This window comes from Haliaeetus albicilla, chromosome 9 (genome assembly GCF_947461875.1).
Source record: "Haliaeetus albicilla chromosome 9, bHalAlb1.1, whole genome shotgun sequence".
Taxonomy (NCBI): Eukaryota; Metazoa; Chordata; class Aves; order Accipitriformes; family Accipitridae; genus Haliaeetus; species Haliaeetus albicilla.
Window position 1 is genome coordinate 14,641,766 of NC_091491.1, and position 18,490 is coordinate 14,660,255.

Sequence of the window (18,490 nt, forward strand, 5' to 3'; positions counted from 1 at the left end):
CTGCCTCCCTTCACCTGTGCCTTATTCCTTTTCCTGCTGTGTGGGGACTACTTCAGCATAAAAATAACACAGCAGAAAGCTGCATGTGTATTTTTGTTTGGTCTTGCTAGAGGCAGATATGTTTGCTATCAACAACACTCCTTGCTGAGCCCCAAGGCGTGAACAGCTGCCTTCAGGTGGGCAGCACAACAGATCTCCTTGCAAAGGTGATGAGCCAGCAAGGGTTTTCCAGGCAGGAGCAGCGAAGCTTTATTCTCCTGTGAGAGCTAGGATGCCAAGACAGTGCTGTGAAAGCGAGGTGCAGGAGAAAGGCCACCGCTGCTCTCTGGGACAATCTTTTCTTTGGCTAACGAGAAAGGGACTGATGTCTTTGCATGTGTTGGCAAGAGGGAGGCAACTGTAGCCTGGAGGGTACAGGCAACCAGGGAGGTGTCTTTGTAGAGAGCAGAGACTGGGGTCCTGGGGGCATATGAGGAAACTGCTTCTGGGCTTTGCCAAGAGAGGTTGGGGCAACCCCTGGGGATCTCCTGGGATGGGAGCAGCCCATAGAGGTTTCCTTAGCAGGGACTGGAGAGGGATGAAGCTCCTGCTGGAAATGGCTCCTTACTTTTAAAGTCAAAGCAGAACATCTGCAAAATAAATGAAAACTTCTCTGTGTCTAAAAGCAGCAGACAACGATACTTAAATTCCATGCGAAGCCATTAACTGGAGGGGGAAAAACAGAGTGCTACAGAAAAGCCATACCCAGGGTTAAAATTATCCTGGGAAGGGCCAGGGGTAAAAATACTACTGATCTCATGTTAGAGGAGCCTGGAAGACCTCTTGGCAGTGCCGGGGGCGGGGGGGGCAGACTTCCAAAGAAGCCCAGCTGGTGAGAGGGGCTGAGGAGCCCTCCCACAAGGGAGGACTGGAGGTGGCACTGGTTGCATCTGTGGTGGCAGTCCAGGTACCTGAAGCCAGAGTCTCCTGGCTTGAGACTGTTGTCCCTTTGCCTCATGCAGGTAGCTAGGCTTCGAGGACCTGGAAGGAGGTTGTTGCCACTGGGATAAGTCAGGGAAGGCATGTCCAAGGCTGGACTGGGTCCCATTCCTCACTGAGGATGACCACAAGGTCCTGTCTCCCACTGTCTGGTCCCCGCTGTGCCTGTGCTGCCCATGCTGCCTGTCCAGGCTCCACTGGCCCATCTCTCATCACATGCTCACAGCATCCCCTCAGGAAACCTCTAAACCTACCTCTGGCTCTTGGTTCAGGTCCTTAGTCCTAAGGTCACCTGGTGCTGCTGCCTCCTCCCACCCTGCAAGAAACGGATGAGCTGTGTCTGAAGCTGGGGATCTGCCTTTTACAGGTGCAAAAGTACAACCTGATCTGGTGCATAAAACGGTACCTTTCAGCAATGCCACAATTTATTATCCTGACCCTGGCAAGAGAGAGGAGCATGGCTGTCCTGCAAGTCCTGCATGCTGCCAAGGCTGGCAGGGCTGTTCCCTGCCCACATTGCTGCAGCATTCCCCCCCTACCCTCACCCCCCACCCCCCCCATCTTTATTTCTTTGCTTTCTTTTTTTTTTCCTCTGTGTGTACACTTTGCTTAAGCAAGGACTTATCTTCATCATTTTCTGCCTACATGTGGTTAGTTTGGCCATGTCATTTGTACCCTGGCGGCCTGCAGCTTGGTGGATCTCAAAGTGGGGTGAAAAGATGAGAAGTTTGTATGCGTCTCCCCAGCAGCGAGTCAGCCCCAGACGCAGTGGTGGATTGGGGAAATTAGGGTCTAGGACATCCCGGTTTCCTAGGTCTGCAGTCATTCCCGCACAACCCCTGTTGGAGAGAAACTTCAGAGAGGGAAGAGCTTTGGCCCCCACTCCCAGAAAACGTTTTGTGCAGCTTTTCTGTTTGCTTTTCAGACCAGTTTCTAGACAGAACTATTCATGAAACAACCTACGATAATTTCTAGATGACTTTCTCCAGGGAATCCAGCACACTGTGTTATCAGTAATGTGCAAGTTTGCTTTCTGAGTCGTTTTGAAATCTATCACACACTGGGCCTCCCCTTCCTCTGCTGGGCAGCCACTGGTCCATTAGCACCTACCTAAATTGATATTTAGTTAATTTTACCCTTTGCAGAGTGAGTGAGGCATGCCCATTTAATTAGTTTCTATTAGCTTCAACAGCTCTCCTGGGACATTGAAGTCAGCCTGCTGCTCCACAGTGGCATGCCCATTGATACCAGCTCCCTCTGAAAGGATGCTCAGGGCCAACAGGAGCAAATACATCCAGCTGGGAAGTTGGGAGCAAAGCGTGGAGAGAGCTGAGTGCAGGATTGGTGCTGATGTGCTGTGGCTGCTGGCTTGTACGGGATCCCCGCCGATATGGGGACCCTGTCCCAGAGGGGATGAGGCAGAGCCTGTGCCAGCACCAGGCAGAGCTCCTCTTGAGCATGATGGCTGAACAACAGCTGGATGTGCTCAAGTTTAGGTGAGAAGTACGTCATTGCTTCTGGCCATATGCTTTTCGGCTTGCGTTGGGACTTTGGCCCTAACCACACACAATTTGTTCTTTAATCTCGGTCACTTTATCAGAAGCCTTTGAACAACCAAATACATCTCCACTCACCTTGGGAACAGGCTTTGCCCCTTCTTTTTGGTTGGTTTTGTTTCCTTGCCAGAGACCTCTGAGAGATTAGAGTGATCCCTCACAAACCCGGGCTTTGTCTTGAAGCCTCTGAAGCCTGCAGCACCAGCAGCACTTGGGTGCTGTATATTTTAGGGTGGCTTTGACATTAGACTAGATTCCTCAGGGCCTTGTAGGATCCAGGATCTTCTGAACAATTCCTGATGACTGTCCATGTCTTCTTCTCCAAAGACACCAGGTTACATGTTACTGGGAGGACTTGCTGGTCCATCTGTAAGTGTCTGGAAGCAGAAACAAAAGTGGGCATCCCAACTGTGAGGTGCCACGGGCTCTCTTCAGCAGAGGTGGAGAGAGGCAGCTCCCGTGGGTGACTTGCATGCATTTTTAGTTTGCTCCCATTGCCTCTTGTCCTGTCACTGGGCACCACTGAGAAGAGCCTGGCTCCCTCCTCTTCATTCCCTCCCATCAGATGTTTATACACATCTGTGAGGTCCCCCCAAGACCACACTTCTCTGGACTGGACAGCCCCAGCTCTCTCAGCCTCTCTTTGTACAAAGGATGCTTCAGACCTTCATCACCTTAATGGCCTTGCATTGGACTGGCTCCAACAAGGGCATCTCTCTCTTGTACTGGGGAGCCCAGAGCTGGACACAGCACTGCAGATGCGGCCTCACCAGTACTGAGCAGAGTGGGAAAGGAGGCTGCTGGAGCTCTGGAAGCTATGTTTGACCTGGGGATGGCCAAAGACATCATTAGGACTCTCCATGGCCAGTGGGAGTCCTGTGCAACTGCATCTGACCTGGAGGACTGGGTAAGTGCTGATTCTAGTCCTGGTTCTGCCTCAGCCAGCACCTAGAGCCCCCCAAAAAATAGTGGAAATGGTTTTCAGATGAAGCCTGGCTAGAAAAGCCATGTTGACTGAGGGAAACCAGGTGAAGCAGGCATTTACAGAGCAAATGCCTTTTGAAACAAATCAGCAGGTGAACAGGGTGGGGACCTCATGGTCTGATGCCACCTCCCATTCATGGAAAGCACGCCAGGGTGCCCAGATAAATGTTGATGCCTAACCTGATGAAAAAAATCCCAAAACCGGAGTGAAATCTAGGAGAGATTTTATGGTTTCTAGGAAAGCTACAGCATTGACATGCGAGTACTAAACATTTGCCCCAAAGGTGGGGATGTGCGAGTTACCCTGGCCTCACCTCTCACTGAGGGGTATTCCCTGGGTTATGGAGGGAAGCTGAGGGTCATCATCTGAAGACAATGGCCAAGATGGGCTGCTCTGCTGGGTCTTCAAGGGGAGTATCCCTTACATACCTGCTCTGCTGACTGAGATGTCTTTGCGGGGCCGTGCCACAAACAGTGTCCTGCCTTCTGCCTCAGACGACAAGATCAGAAGAAGGAAAACATTGGCAGTGGTGGAGGGTGCATGGAGAGATACTGCAAAATGTTCCCGTGAGCACTCTGCAAGAAGGGCATCACAGCAGGGTGTGTGCTGTTTGATATTCATTTAACAGCCTTTGGTCCGAGATCTCTTAAAACATTGGTTCAGTTCGTATTAGGGATACTTGCAGCCACAATGAAATGTAATTACTGTGTAGGTCATGGTCAGCTAGTGTTGGAGGAAGTGTCCACAGTTAAATCAGATCTTTCCATCTTCTCTTCATGTCTGGAAGGTGGGATGTGAGAGTTTGCTCTGCTGTCTCCAAGTCCCAGCTGTGCAGAAGGGAGCCTCAGTTCAGTAAGAGGAAGGATGCTGGAGTCATGGGTTTGCAGTTGTATCTTCCTGTAGATCATGACAGCAGGGCTGCCTCCTCCTCATATACCAAGAGCATTAGTCCTTGTGTGAGGCTGTGTGGAATCTGTTGGGAATTTGATCATGGAGTCCTGTCAGCAAGGAGGAGAACAAGAGGACTAGTGCTAGTGTCCTTGAAGGACTTGGAGAAGAAAGAGTGCCCGCCACGGACAGGGAAAAAGCAGTAGCTATGTAGAAGAATGAGCTTGGAAACAACTCTGCGGAGATCTGGGAGTTTCGGGCAGGATGGAGGACCTCTGTACGTCAAAGGCAAGGGAGAGATGGAAAACACCAGGAGATGTCCTTGGACGTGACCAGTATCACTCTGTGCTGTCAGCAAGGTGCATGTACTCATATTTTGGCTCTTCTGCAGCAACTTCCATGCAGCAGATGCTATGTCTGGTTCCTCCATTCATACCCAACCACAGCTGGATGCTACTGAGAGCAGTCATCCTTCCCTGTACAAGGACCTCAAACTCTCAGAGCTTCCTGTGAGTGTTAAATCTTTGCTTCTCCCAGAGAGGAGGGACTGGCCAGCCTTGATAGCTGTCCCCTAGAAAAACTGCAGTGCCCATGTCCACACCACAGCTCTTCTAGGTGAGAAAGGGATTAAAAACTCTGGACTTTTTACTGCTTGTCCCTGCAGGGGTCATCAAAGCAGTGTGGAAATCGCAGGTAGCTGCCAGAGAACAGTCACAATAAAGTATTTCCTGATCAGAGCTACTTTTTTGTAGGAAAAAAGCCCCTGAGATTTGCGTTTTCTATCCCTGGTTGAGATGGAGGAATTTGTTGACATGTCCAAAATGTTTTCAGAGCAAGAAAAATAATTTGCAGGCCTTGGAAGCCTGCAAAGGAGCTAAAGAAGTTCACAGGAAGCCTCACGTTGCCTCTCTGCTTTTCCATCAGCACATGCTGGTCTGTTCTGGCCTGGCTCTTTGCCACCGACATCTTCACCCCAACAAGGAACGACTTTTGAAGTCAAATCCCTACAGAAAGGCATTCAAGTCTGAGTTGTGCTGGTCCCACCAGCTTCTCAGTCTGGTCCCTGGAGCTACCGCAAGCGAGTGTGTGACACCTTTGACTATGAATGAAAAGCTGATGCTCTTTTCCTACAACCTACTCCATTGCTTGCATAATGTACACAAAAGGTAGGGGTCTGCCACTTCTCCCTTTGGCCAGGATTCTGGACTTGAAGTTTTCCTATAAGGGGAGTTGCTCCTTTTGGAGAGCCAGTGCCTGCTGATGGACCTGTTTATTTATTTATTCATTTGTTTGTTTATTTTTGCCGGTTTTGTGTGTGATGGTGAAGCTTTGGGGGTGTTCATGGCTCAAGGTATAAATGAGGAGCATTTGCTTAGAGCAACAGCTGTAGGTCAGGCTCCTGCTGGTGGTCCCACACTCTCTGCGTCGTTCTGCCACAGCTCAGCTGGCATCGAGGCTGTAGATAAGCCATAATCCCATCACTTCTCGTCTTCAGGACACTGTTGACACAGAAGGTATCCAAGGCTTGAACATTGGCCAAGTCACTTTTGTCTTCTCCAAGACCAGCAAAGCCCCCTGTACAATACTGCCTGAGGTTTATGCTTGATTACTGTATACAACCGCAATAATTAACCCAATTCCGATGTCAGTGCCCTCTGAGACACCGTGGGTTAGTTGAGGAGTGATGAGGTGAGTCATGGGAGTGTGATCCTTCATCCTCCGCAGCTGAACTGTGGACACCTGCCTGCAAGCTGCTGCAGGCGCTGAAGCAGAGATGGAGGCACACAAAGCGTCATTGTAATCCTGGTCAGGCAGCAGGTCGGGGTGGGAGGGAGGTCGTGGCATTGCTGCTGGGGAGCTGCGCCCCACGCAGAGCCAGCTCTGGCCATTGTGTTTGAGCAAGAGCTGTGCAAACAGTACTACGTGCCAGGCCAAGGCTGCTGTTGCCATTTCTTGCTGGCAGCAGCGGGTAGGAGGTTCAGAGGTACAGATTTGGGTCCAGAGTCTATGTGTGAGGAGAGCTGTGACTCATCAGAGACACGATAGGGTCTGCGGACTGAGAGCACTGTGCTGTGGTCTCAAGAGCCAAAGCAGGTGCTCTGTGTAGACCTGTGGGGCAGGAGGAGAAGAGAAGATTGAGGTGGATGCAGCAGCCTTGGGGATGTGGTGAGGTAGAGGAGCACAATCAGCTGGTTTCCTTCCTGCACATTTGAGCACAGGCACTCTGCCCCTGCACCAGCTCCTTCCTCCTACCCTGATGTCTGTGATGTCCTTTCTCATCTTGCTTCTGGGCCTGGAGAGCTCTCGCGTTTCCTGTGGGTTCTGAGGGCATGTTTGTCCCAGAGGGATCAAGTGCACAATTGCTGCACATAGTCCTACAGAAAGCCAAGGAGCTGAAGAAGGTGGGGATGGAGTCCCTTGTGTGCTGTGAGTTTGGACATGGGTGTTTTACCAAGTCCTGTTGGTGGACTCTCCTGCATCCAGCAGAGCAAGGGCACTCCCGGTTGCACCTCTGAAGACAGATGATGGTGGTTCAATGAGGGGAATGGGTGCACTGCGCCTGCATGTGAACGTACACCCCGCTGATATGCAACAGTTGCATAAGTGGTCCAAATACCAGTTCTTTGCAGATATTAAAACATCCCCTCCAAAAATCCTGGCTGAGGCTGTGGCAGCTGAGGCTGGAGTAGGTGTATTTGCTGAGCAAGCAGCTGCTGTTTGCACAGAGGGATTCATTAGGCTACAGTTTGGTTGAACTTTGTTCTGGGGATCACGTATTACAACTTGTGCCGCCTCACCTCCGTTGCCTTGGCTTTGGATCCCTTTCTCTGCCATGGGCCAAGAGAATGACCTTCCTCTGGGCCGTGTGTTTCTGTCTTTGCTGCTTTATGGTTCTTCCTCACACCTATCCTCTGTATCTTCTGCAATACGCTGCCCCAAGGCAGCTGGTAGGACACCTTGGAGGGGCTCCTGTCCCTCCAGACATGAAGCTGGGTAGGGTTGATGCATACTTTGGTACCTCTCTCTGGGATGCTGTAAGGAGGTGAGAGGTGATATTTAGGAAAACAACTAATTCTCTGCAAAACAAGGCTGAGGGAAATGCAGATGCCATGCAATGTTGATCAAAGGAAGAAGCATGCAGGCATAGCGGTACATATTACCACTGTTGGGACCAGTCATGCAGCAGAGTGGGCTCTAGACTTACTTCCCCTGTCAGAGAGAATATCTGTGTTGAAGTTAGCCCAAGGGAGACACTTGTCCAGTGAGGCTCATTAGTTCAACCAGCTGGGAAGCAGGGAGGAACGGAATAGAAACTGCTGCAAACAGTCTAGTGGGACACCACATGCCAGGAGGACCCTTCCCCTCTTCACATCTATTGACCCCATCATTGAAAAGGCAATTTCTGAATGAGAATGCAGGTCTAGGTTGGGAAGAAGTTGAGAGATGAGGAACTGAGCCCCAGGAGAGAGAGACTAGAGCACTTCAGGCTTTTTCGCATTGAAAGGAATGCGCTTAGAATCATAGAATCATAGAATCATTTAGGTTGGAAAAGACCTTAAGATCATCGGGTCCAACTATCAACCATGCCCACTAAACCATGTCCCGAAGTGCCTTTCTACGTGCTTTTTGAATACCTCCAGGGATGGTGACTCAACCATGCCCTCAACAGGTCAGCCTGTTCCAATGCCTGACAACCCTTTCAGTAAAGAAATTTTTCCTAATATCCAATCTAAACCTCCCCTGCCGCAACTTAAGGCCATTTCCTCTCGTCCTATCTCCAGCCACCTGACAGAAGAGACCAGCACCCACCTCGCTACAACCCCCTTTCAGGTAGTTGTAGAGAGCAATAAGGTCTCCCCTCAGCCTCCTTTTCTCCAGACTAAACAACCCCAGTTCCCTCAGCTGCTCCTCATAAGACTTGTGCTCCAGGCCCCTCACCAACTTGGTTGCCCTTCTTAAAGTGGCCTAGGATGAATTACAGGCATGAGGTCAGATACCAAGGAATGGAAGAGCTCTGCTGGTGTCTGTGTAGCTGCAGTGGTTTCCACCAGCTTTGGAGAGTCTGAAGACTGTCTTTGGAGGATGGTCTGTGTGCTCCTATGCATGGTAGCTCTGGGGAGGGGTTGGCATGATGCTCCTCCACAACAGCCCCTGTGCCCGAGGGAATGGATATTAGCATTCAGAGACCTTTGGGCCATTGTCCTTCTGTTGGTGCAGGATGTGTCTCTTTCCAGATGTTCCTCAGCCAGTCTGGGAGCATTATTTTCCTTTGAACAAACGAACACCAGGAGATAGTGCATAAGGCCTTTCTCCATCTTTACATTGCTCTTTAACCTTAGCTAATCTTAAAGATCGTGATCTTATAGGTCTCCCCTGCTTTCCCTTTCACCATCGGAGTCTCTAAGATCTGCATGAACGTGAGAGTTTGACAGCTGTGAACTGGGTAAGGGCTGATTTAAAGAAAAAAAAAAAAAGAAAAGTGGGATCTTTCCTCAAGCTGGGAACCCATCTTGTCATGTGTTAGAGCTCAAAAAGTGGTCCTAGGTCAAGCTGTATGAGCAGAAAGAGCTGCTGTTCCTGGAGAGGAGGGCTGTGTCTTGTGCCCAAGATGCTGGAGTTTGCTTCTTGGCTCAGCACCCTGCTGCTGAAGATTGCAGATGCAGGAAAGTGAGTTTAGCAGACTCAGCACTGCTGAAAACCTTCAGCTGAGGTTTGGGTTGGGATAGTGTTCCCTGGCTTGCCCCCTCAAATGAAGACCCTGCGTGCTAGCAGTGCATGAGCTGGGACAGGACCTGGCCACAGCCCTGAGCTCTCCATCAAGGTGTCCCAGGCAGGGGAAATATCCCTGCCAGGGGAGTCCGGCCATGGCACATCCTCTGTGTTTCCCTCCCCTACCTTTCCACCCCCGCCTCTTTTATTTTTAAGCGGTCACCTGTGACAAGAAGAAATTGCACCATGGCTGCTGGATAAATGAGCAACCTGTACTTTGACATTTGTGAGTACAGTGATTTAACCCTCTGAACTGCTCCAGGTACCTATGTCTCTCCTTAAAATCAGGACAGCTTGACTTGAAATCAGTTAATCCTTTAATTCAGCTTTGATTGCTGAAGGTGGGAATAACCTCACTTAGCCACCAGGCAAGTGGGTGCCCTGTCTGAGCCACCACCTGTGTCCTCTACCATGTTCATGGGATACTTTGTGCTACCTCTGCTATAGTGGAGTGAACTGGCCTCTGAATATGTCTACCTCCTAGGATGATAGAAGCAGCCCAGATTTAACTCTGAGAGGGCTAAAAAAGAGCAAGATGGTCCCTTCTTTTGGCTTCTCCAATTTATTAAGTCCTCTGTCACAGACAGAGCCTCCGAGTGTTACTAATAGAAATATTACACTAATGAGTAAAAAGCTAATTGCTCTTCTGGTGTAAAACGCTCCCCGGAGAAGCTGTTTGCTGCTGTGGTCTTAAAATCTGTGCTAGCATCCCTCATGGCAGTCAAGAAAGGAGACACGCCTTGGTAGGTCCAGCTTTCCTGGACCTCTTCATCATTACACAAGTCTGATGTCCTTGACTAAAGGCCAGCCTGTTTTTTTTTTTATGGGGATTTCCCACCTCAAGGGGTATGTGCAAAAGGAACAAATACCTTGTTTGTAATAGGATCTCCATAAAGCCTTTCCTGCTGTTTGTTGATTTATTTCTCCATGGTATGTTTATAGACGACGGTATTGATGCCAGCTTGGGGCTGTGGGACTCCTTCAAGAGCAAGCACTCAGTAGAAATGTATGGTTCAACAGGAAAATCTTTACTGCTGCATACAAAAAATAATTGCCCACGATAAAATGGGCTGTAAATGGACTGAAATATAGGCTTACTGTCCTGCAAGAGAGTCAAGGTCTTGTTTTCCATTGCCTGCTCTAACCAGGAGATGACTTTTTTGGTGTTCTCTCCTACATGCCAGGGTACCGCAAGGGCTGACTGCTCCTGGAGGGATGGGTAGCCCAGCATGATGGCACATCTGGGCAGGCAAAGGACTCGTCCGTCACTGTCTCCATGCAAGGTCAGCAGGATGGGCCCTGGGATAGCATCTGGGGTCAGCCCAGAGTCCAGATCCCCTGGGAAGCTGGTGGTGATGAGGCAGGTCTGAGGTTGGGATTGGGTCTGGGGACTGTAGCAGGGTTGGACACAGCCCGGGGACCATCAGGCAGGTCTGCAGTGAGCAGGCAGGTCCAGAGTCTGCTGGGAAGTCTGTCCATGGGCTGGGGACTGGATCAACAGACCCAAGGCCAGGCAGGGACAGAGCTGTACTGGAGCTGGGGACCGGTGATCCTCCAGCATTGCTCCGGCAGGGACTGATGAGCTGAACATGAATGGGCTCCTGGAGGCTTGTTGCTGGAGGACCCCAGTGAGGCTGAAAATGAGGGAGGATGGGGTTGTAAGAGATGGGGATGCCTTTTGGTAAGGGATGTGTCTTGCAGCACTGCACAGCAGTGTTTCTCCAAAGCTTGTTCTCTCTTTCTGCCCTTGGCCTGTGGTCCTGGTGCACTCTGGCTGTGGTGTCCATCCAGGTTTCACATGGCAGGACTTGGCAGGGCTTTCTGCCTGCAGTGGACACCACTGGCAGATGCAGATGATGGGAGAAGGGTGTTGGTGATCAGAGGAGTATGTGTTGAAGGACAAAACCTCTGGTGGAGGGAAGAGCAACAGATCTCAGCTTGGGTCTTGCAAGGCTGTGGACATGGCCATGCAGAGACCCTCAGTGACTGCCAGTGAGCAGACTCCCCAAAAGGAGTTAATTTTCTTTTTCCATTGTGATTCAAAGGTTAGTGTCACAAAGGCATTTCTCCTCATACAGCACCCTTTGTCTATAACATAACCGATCATTACACCTACAGAGCACAGTCATGTTCCCCCACCTTATGCAACTTTAGCAAAGCATCTGAAGCAAGAAATGTTTCTGGTTCCTTCCTTATTCTTGCAACAGTTTTCAGGAGCTGTTAGGGCCATGTCGCACTTTAGCTGGGCTTTGCCATCGCTTTCCCCAGCACTGAGGCACCCGCATGAGCAGAGCTGGTGGGCAAGGGGCCAACGGATGATGCTGCAGGGGTTCTGGGAGAGGGCTGCTGCGTCCTGCTGACCACCCCACCCCAGAGCTCCCTCCCTGGGACCAGCCCCAGCCGGACATGGGCCCTGAAGCCCCCAAACCTCTGCCCAGGATTTCTGCTCCTTTATCCCTGCAGCTAGAAATGCTGAGAGGATTAAAATGCCATGGGAATCTAAAAGCCTTTGGGAGGGGGTTTGAAATCTGCTCAGCTTGGCCTTTTGCTTCCCCCTCTCTGCTCCTCCCAGAGCTCTTAATAGTCGCAAGACTTTTATTATTTTCCACATTGCAAAACAGTAATTACTGGAAAGGACAAGGTGGTTTGAGAGCCAGGGTCCAGCAGTGCCTTCGGGGCTGTGCCAGCCCCAGGCAACCAGGGAGTGGAGCAGTGAGGAGGGGAGGAGCCATTCTCCTCGGATTTTATCTTGATGAGAACATCTTGACCAACGACCAGGAAACAAATTCCTCTGCTGCTTGGGAGGGAGAAGGGGAACTGAAAGGTCAGGCCTGCCCGTGGGCTCCCTACAGATCCCACAGGCAAGGAAGGTCTTTCACTGATGGTATGGTGGTCACCAACACTGTCAAGGAAGAGATGCCCTCCCAGGTCCAGTATTTAGTCATTGGTGTCGTACTTAGCTATTGACCTCCAAAAGGTGAGATGTTTGCATGGTTTCTGACTGCTGAACTGCCAGATCTGTCTTTGAAAAGCTAAAGAGCAGAAGGAAAATTAATTTAACTAAAGTTCAAAGGGTCTCCAATAAAGACTAAGCCTTGCTGTTATTCTCAAGTCTTATTTCCGTTAATTCCCTTTAATGCTGCTTTAAAATTACAAAGCAGAAAGGAATGCTGGCCAACAGATTTTTTTTTCATGGCTTCAACCACTATTAATCAGTGAGGAAGTGTATCGGGCATAAGAGTGTTTCAATGGGAAGGTGGCTTAAACCAGGGCACATATAAAGGTGTGTAGTTTTGGTGACAGTTTAAAAATTAGCTATTGTGAGGCTCCACATACAGACAGGGGCTTGGTATTAACGATTACTGCAAATTAACTAACTGGAAAGGGGTTGAAAAGCAAATGGTAGAGTTCAGCTTGACCCACTGGTGAGCTGACCTTTTCCCCGTTCATTTAATGCCTAAATCTCATTTCTGGCCAGAGTGACAATGAACAACAACAGCTGAACACAATGTTTGGGTGCAGTGGTGGGTGGCTGTGCCAGCCCAGCTGGGCTGCCTGTGGGCTGCGGAGGATAAGAGGTTCAGTCGCTGCTCCTTGGGCCAGATCCAGGAGCGAGAGCTGCTCCAGCAGCCAGCCAGCACTGCCAGCGCCGGGCTTGTGCTGCCGGCACCGCTCCATGAAGCCGGTTCACAAGTGCCCCCTTCTTGGTGACTCCCTTTGCTTTCTCCTTTTGTGTCCTTCTGGCTGCTGGCCTCTGGTGCCTTCTCCCACTGGCAGCTATGTGCCCACAGCTCCTGCAAAGTCACTTTTGGTCAACTTGAATCACCAGCATCCCCCTGCAGCATGTGCAGAGCTGGTCCCTGAGCAAGGCTGCTTGCGTCTGCCAGGAGCTTTCTTCTGCCTGCTTCAGTGATGTCCCCCTGCTCCTGTGACAGCCAAAGATGTAGGACCCAGCTGGGTGGCCCTTTGTGGTGGTGGGGTGGCTGTGGCTCACCTCCAGGTGCACCTCGTGCTTCTCCACTTTTGTTCCCCTCTCACCATGAGGTCTTCTTGATCAGCTCCACCACCATCTTGCCTCTGTCCCCATCCTAGTGACCTGGGCTCTGTGACCACCACAGGGGAATGTCCCCACTCACACCCCTAATCTCTGGTCCCTGGGTTTGTGCACAGGGGCTCATGTGAGCCACAGCTCCCTCCTCCTCTGGAAATAAGCCACCCCTTCTCCTGTTCTCACCCAGCCACATCCTCTGGGATGGTCCAGCATCTCATTGTGGGTACATGTCCCTGTGGAAACTGTCTGGCATGTGCCACAGAGCTGGACACAACCATTTTGTGGACAGAAGAGTTGTGCAACTACCTGGTGTGTGCCCTGGCACGGGACCTGGGGGTCCTGCAGGAGAGGAGCCGAGGTCTCTGTGGCCATGCAGGGCAGCAGGCACTCCTGCCCTTTCTTTCCCAGCTATCAGTATTTACTGGTTTGTTCCCACAGATCTTTAGAAAATACATGGGAAGCGGGGGTGAATGTTATCAGGCTCCAGCCACTCTATTTGCAAGCGTATCTTCAGCAGGAATGATTAACCCACTGCGATTTTCTGCCTTCTCTTCCAAAAGCCCTTCGAGAATATCACAGCTCCCAAGGTTGCACAGAGCTGCTGGTAATCCTGTTAACCTTTGGGTTAATTAAGCAAACTGAAATCATTCATTAGGAGGAATGGCACTAATTGCATATCTGAGAGGGTGAGTTTTGCATGGACCGCTGGCTCGCAGAGCTGACTTCAGCAAGGGGGCTGGGGAGTTATTTGTGGCTTGCTTGAGAGAGGAGGTCAAGAAAACCTGTTTTCTCATCGATGCTAGACCAGTTGGTGTTTTCTGGAGGGGGGGATGTGCATGGAGAGGATGTGGGGCAGTGGCACTGTCCTGCAGAGCTGCTGTGCAAGGCAGAAAGGGTCAAACTGCTGGTACCTGGCTGTCAAGCTGACATTAGTTTCCAACCTAAAAATGCAAACCTGTAATGGCATGACATAGTCAACAGCTCCAGACAAGAGGCTACAGTCCACAGCTGGGCTTAGTGCTCTGAGTTGGGAAGAGCTGCTTAAAATTGACAGAGAGCTCTTTGTTTGCTGTGTGGGGCTTAGAAATTAAGCAATACTTAGAAGCAAATATTGGTTCAAACAACACCAGCTCCCACTCTCCAGTGGCCCGTTAAGCTCATCCCAGGTAGAAAACAGCATATTGCAACACAGTCAAAACCTGACACCAAGTATTTCTCCTAACCAGCGAGGAAACTGGTTTGTGGCATTTCCTGAAAAATAAACTAACCACAATGACTCTGGAGTTGGAGCACAGCCTCAAAATTGACCTGTAGGTCCAAACAGGGGCTGAAAGCATGTTTCTGGAAAGGCTTCCACAGCTCTCCAGGTATCTGTCAGGCCTTGGGAGCCATGGGGAATGCCGAGCTGGTCCCAGTCCACCGTCGGCCACAGACACGCTCGCAGAGCTGGCAATCCCATGGTGTGTCTTACAGCTGCTGCAAGTCCCATGCCAACCCAGGCTCCAGGGGCCGAGTGACTCCATCTTCCAGGAAAGACCCAGCATCAGGCAGGAGGGCTGGGATTTCCCCCAGGTGGTTACACTGACCAGGTAAGCCAGCCCTGCAGAAGCCCCCTGACTTCTCCCTGCCCCTTCTAGGTACCTGAACATTCACTCACAGAATGGTTTGTGTTGGAGAGGACCTTTAAAGACCATCTAGTCCACCCCCCTGCCATAGGCAGGGACATCTTTCAGTAGGTCAGGTTGCTCAAAGTCCCATCCAACCTGTCCTTGAACACTTCAAGGGATGGGGCATCCACAGCTTCTCTGGGCAACCTGTCCCAGTGTCTCACCACCCTCACTGTAAAAAATGTCTTCCTTATATCCAACCTAAATCTACCCTCTTTCAGTTTAAAACCATTGCCCCTTGTCCTGTCACTACAGGCCCTGGTAATAAGTCTCTCTCCATCTTTCCTATAATCCCCTTTTATATATTGAAAGGCCACAGTACATCTCCCTGGGGCCTTCTCTTCTCCAGGCTGAACAACTCCAACTCTCTCAGCCTCTCTCCATAGCAGAAGTGTTAAGCCTTCTGACCATCTCTGTGGTCCTCCTCTGGATGGGCTGTAGCAGGTCTTCTACTGGAGACCCCAGAGCTGGATGCAGGATTCCAGGTGGGGTCTCACCAGAGTGGAGTAAGGAGACAGAATCACCTCCCTCGACCTGCTAGTTACACTGCATTGGATGCAGCCCAGGATACACTTGACTTTCTAGGTTGCAATTGCACAATGCCAGCTCGTGTCCAATTTGTCACCCACCAGCATCCCCAAGTCCTTCTCCACACGGCTGCTCTCCATCCATTCACCACCCAGCATCATCGTCTCCCATGTCTTGAGATGGGCACTGTTGCCAGTTCAGTGCCAGTCTCAGTCTCGTATCCCACGCTGGGCTATCAACAGACGAGCTGGGAATCACCACCCAGCATCATCGTCTCCCATGTCTTGAGATGGGCACCGTTGCCAGTTCAGTGCCGGTCTCAGTCTCGTGTCCCACGCTGGGCTATCGACAGACGAGCTGGGAAAATGGGTTCTCATCAGGCTGCTCTTCTTGCCTTCACCTGCTGCAATGTGACCTGCAGGGCCAGGACAGGACCAGAACTTGAGACCAGCTTTCGCGGTTGACCATGCTGACGTCCTTGTTGTGGGCAGGCTCCAGTCTTCTCCGAGCCACAAACTAGAAATTCACATTTCTAGAGGGAAACAAGCCAGCTCTATAGACAAGCCCAAAGTCCTGGTGGGTGTATATTGCCCTCTGTCCTCAGCCCATCCCATCTTGAGGTTAGACTAATTTTTTTTTTCTTCCATTTTCGTGCTTTTTCTCTGTAATATCTCAAGGTGACCAGGGTCTTCATCACACAACTGCCACACTGGTGACCCCTGGAAACAGCAGCATTAGCTCCAAAGGCCTCTGCTGCTGGATAGGAGCACCTCTATGGAAGCAACCGCTCCAAAGAGTCAGGCAAGATGCCTGTGTTGGTGTGGTGCCTTGATCACAGCTTTCTCTCTCCTCGGTTAATGTTTTCCCCATAGGCATACACCACCAGAGCTCTTCTCCAGCCGCTGTTCAGCTGCGTTGGCTCCAGGATGAGCTCTGCTGTGGGGAGCAGCCAGCACCGTGATAAAGCTGAACACTTTTCCAGACAGTTGTGCCAGCTCTAACTTTATCCCAGCCCAATTACAACAAATGTCCTTTCGTTAGGACACAACCAAAACTCCAGTCCAGCCTCATCTCAACCGCAAACCACAGTGTACACATATGGGATTGCAGTAATAAGGGAGATGTAGAAATAAGCGGTATTATTTTACCTTCAATTTTACTTAGCATGGGGCTGAGCCCTGTTCTTTTCTTGGAGTTCAGATGTTTTTATGCATCACCAGTGACCCGTGGTTGGTCAGAGGGTGTGTTAATTTGTATTTCTTCATCTTCCATGTAATTTTTAGCAGCATCCTCTTTCTGAAAACAGAACAGTCAGGATCCGAAGTGTTGAAATGCAACGACCTTATGATGAGTAATAATAATTCAGCTCGTTTCATGAAGATGTCCACTATAGAAGACTTGATGCTTTCTGGATAACAAGGACAAAGTCTGAGAGGCACTGGCTTAGCTCTGTTCTTTCTGGTAAAGTTGTTCCTCCTTGCATAAGCCAGAGCATTGACCTCTTACCTTGAAAGACAACAAGAATTTCCATCGTTAGTAAGAATTGGCCCTTGCTGTTCAATCTCAGCTTAGTCAGCCAGCTACATGCATTTGGGCATGGGAGGAGCTCTCTTTTTGCACAAAACCATGCACCCAGGCAGTGAGGTATGGATCTAACTAGAACTTGTAGAAGCATGTGTGTGTATTTAGTGAGAGAGAGGACCTGCTGTGTGAATAAGCGTGCATTTCTAACAGAAAATTTGGAAAAGCAGTTGTCTGATAGACATTCAGGGGAAGAAGTTGATTGCACCAAGAAGTCTGTCCCTCCTGGACTCCAAAAAGAAGGTATTTTGCAGCTGGAGGCCACCCAGAATACTTTGCTTTTTCCCTCCAAGGCTTCCCTTGGTGGGATGTACTCCTCAGAACTGAGCATCTTGGAGGTCTGTTGGGTCCTTTGGAGATTGACGTCTGAGCCTGCAAGCCCAGGTGGCCTAGAGGACACATCACCAATGTGCTGTGCTTCTGTCATTGGGTACCTCCGAGGCAAGCTGTGTGTTGGAAGAGTTTTTCCTGCCCAGAGCTGCTCTGCAGCAGGCTGGAGCAGCGGATCATGACCACAGGAGGCAAAGCTGCTGAAGGAGCAGCCATAAGATGGGTGTACACCACGAGGTGAATGGAAATCCATCATGGGGAAATGTAGGATTTGATAGCATCAAAAAGGGGTATAGAAGCTGCTCTGTATGTGGCTGGTGACTTTCCAGATGACTAGTGGCTGGACATCCGGAAATCCAGGAAGGTACTGGTAACGGTTGGAGGACAAGAGGTAAGTAGAAAAATCTATTGCAATCCAAGCCTTTTCCTTCCCCCCTGGATTTGTCCTGATGCCATCTAGGAGGGCAAGGGAAAGAGGTGTGGAGTGAAAACTACCCATCACATCACTGCCACCTCCTCAGCAAATACAGGGAATGCATTGGGGATGCAGGTGTGATTTGAGAGAGCAGAGAGGAGCAGTAGGTGGTCCATGTAAAAAAGGCTGGGAACCATGTGCAGAGGGCAAGATAATCCAGGCTCTTCCAGCAACTGCTCTTCTGTTGCTGGAAGATCAGATCCTTTATGTTTTCTGAACATTCTTCTGCGTCTTTCCCCTTCAACTGTCATGTGGCAAAAATACCTTTATCTGCTCTAGATAATGTTGTACCTACTTCGTTTGTGGAGTCAATATGTCCAAATATTTTCACCATTGTTTATGTGCTCAGATATCTTTGATTTTTCAGTGGCACTGCAATTTCTAGGCTTTCTCAGGATATCTGTTAGAAGAGGCATTTTGGAGCAAATCAACAAAAAGCTATGGAAGAATCATGCAGGATAGCCTCCTGCGAGCCCTTGTGCCTCTTCTTACAGATGGGGACATTGCTAAGGCTACCTGGTGTGAGGCAAGGACTGGTGAGACCCCGGGGAGCTGGGGGTGCATTTCAGTGGCATTGACATGTCTCAGTGGAGGAAGACCTTGGAGGGCCACAGCTTGCTGGAGTAAATACAGATGGGAGATTTTTAAAAGGGAAGGAAGGCTTGCAGTGGGAACAAGTCA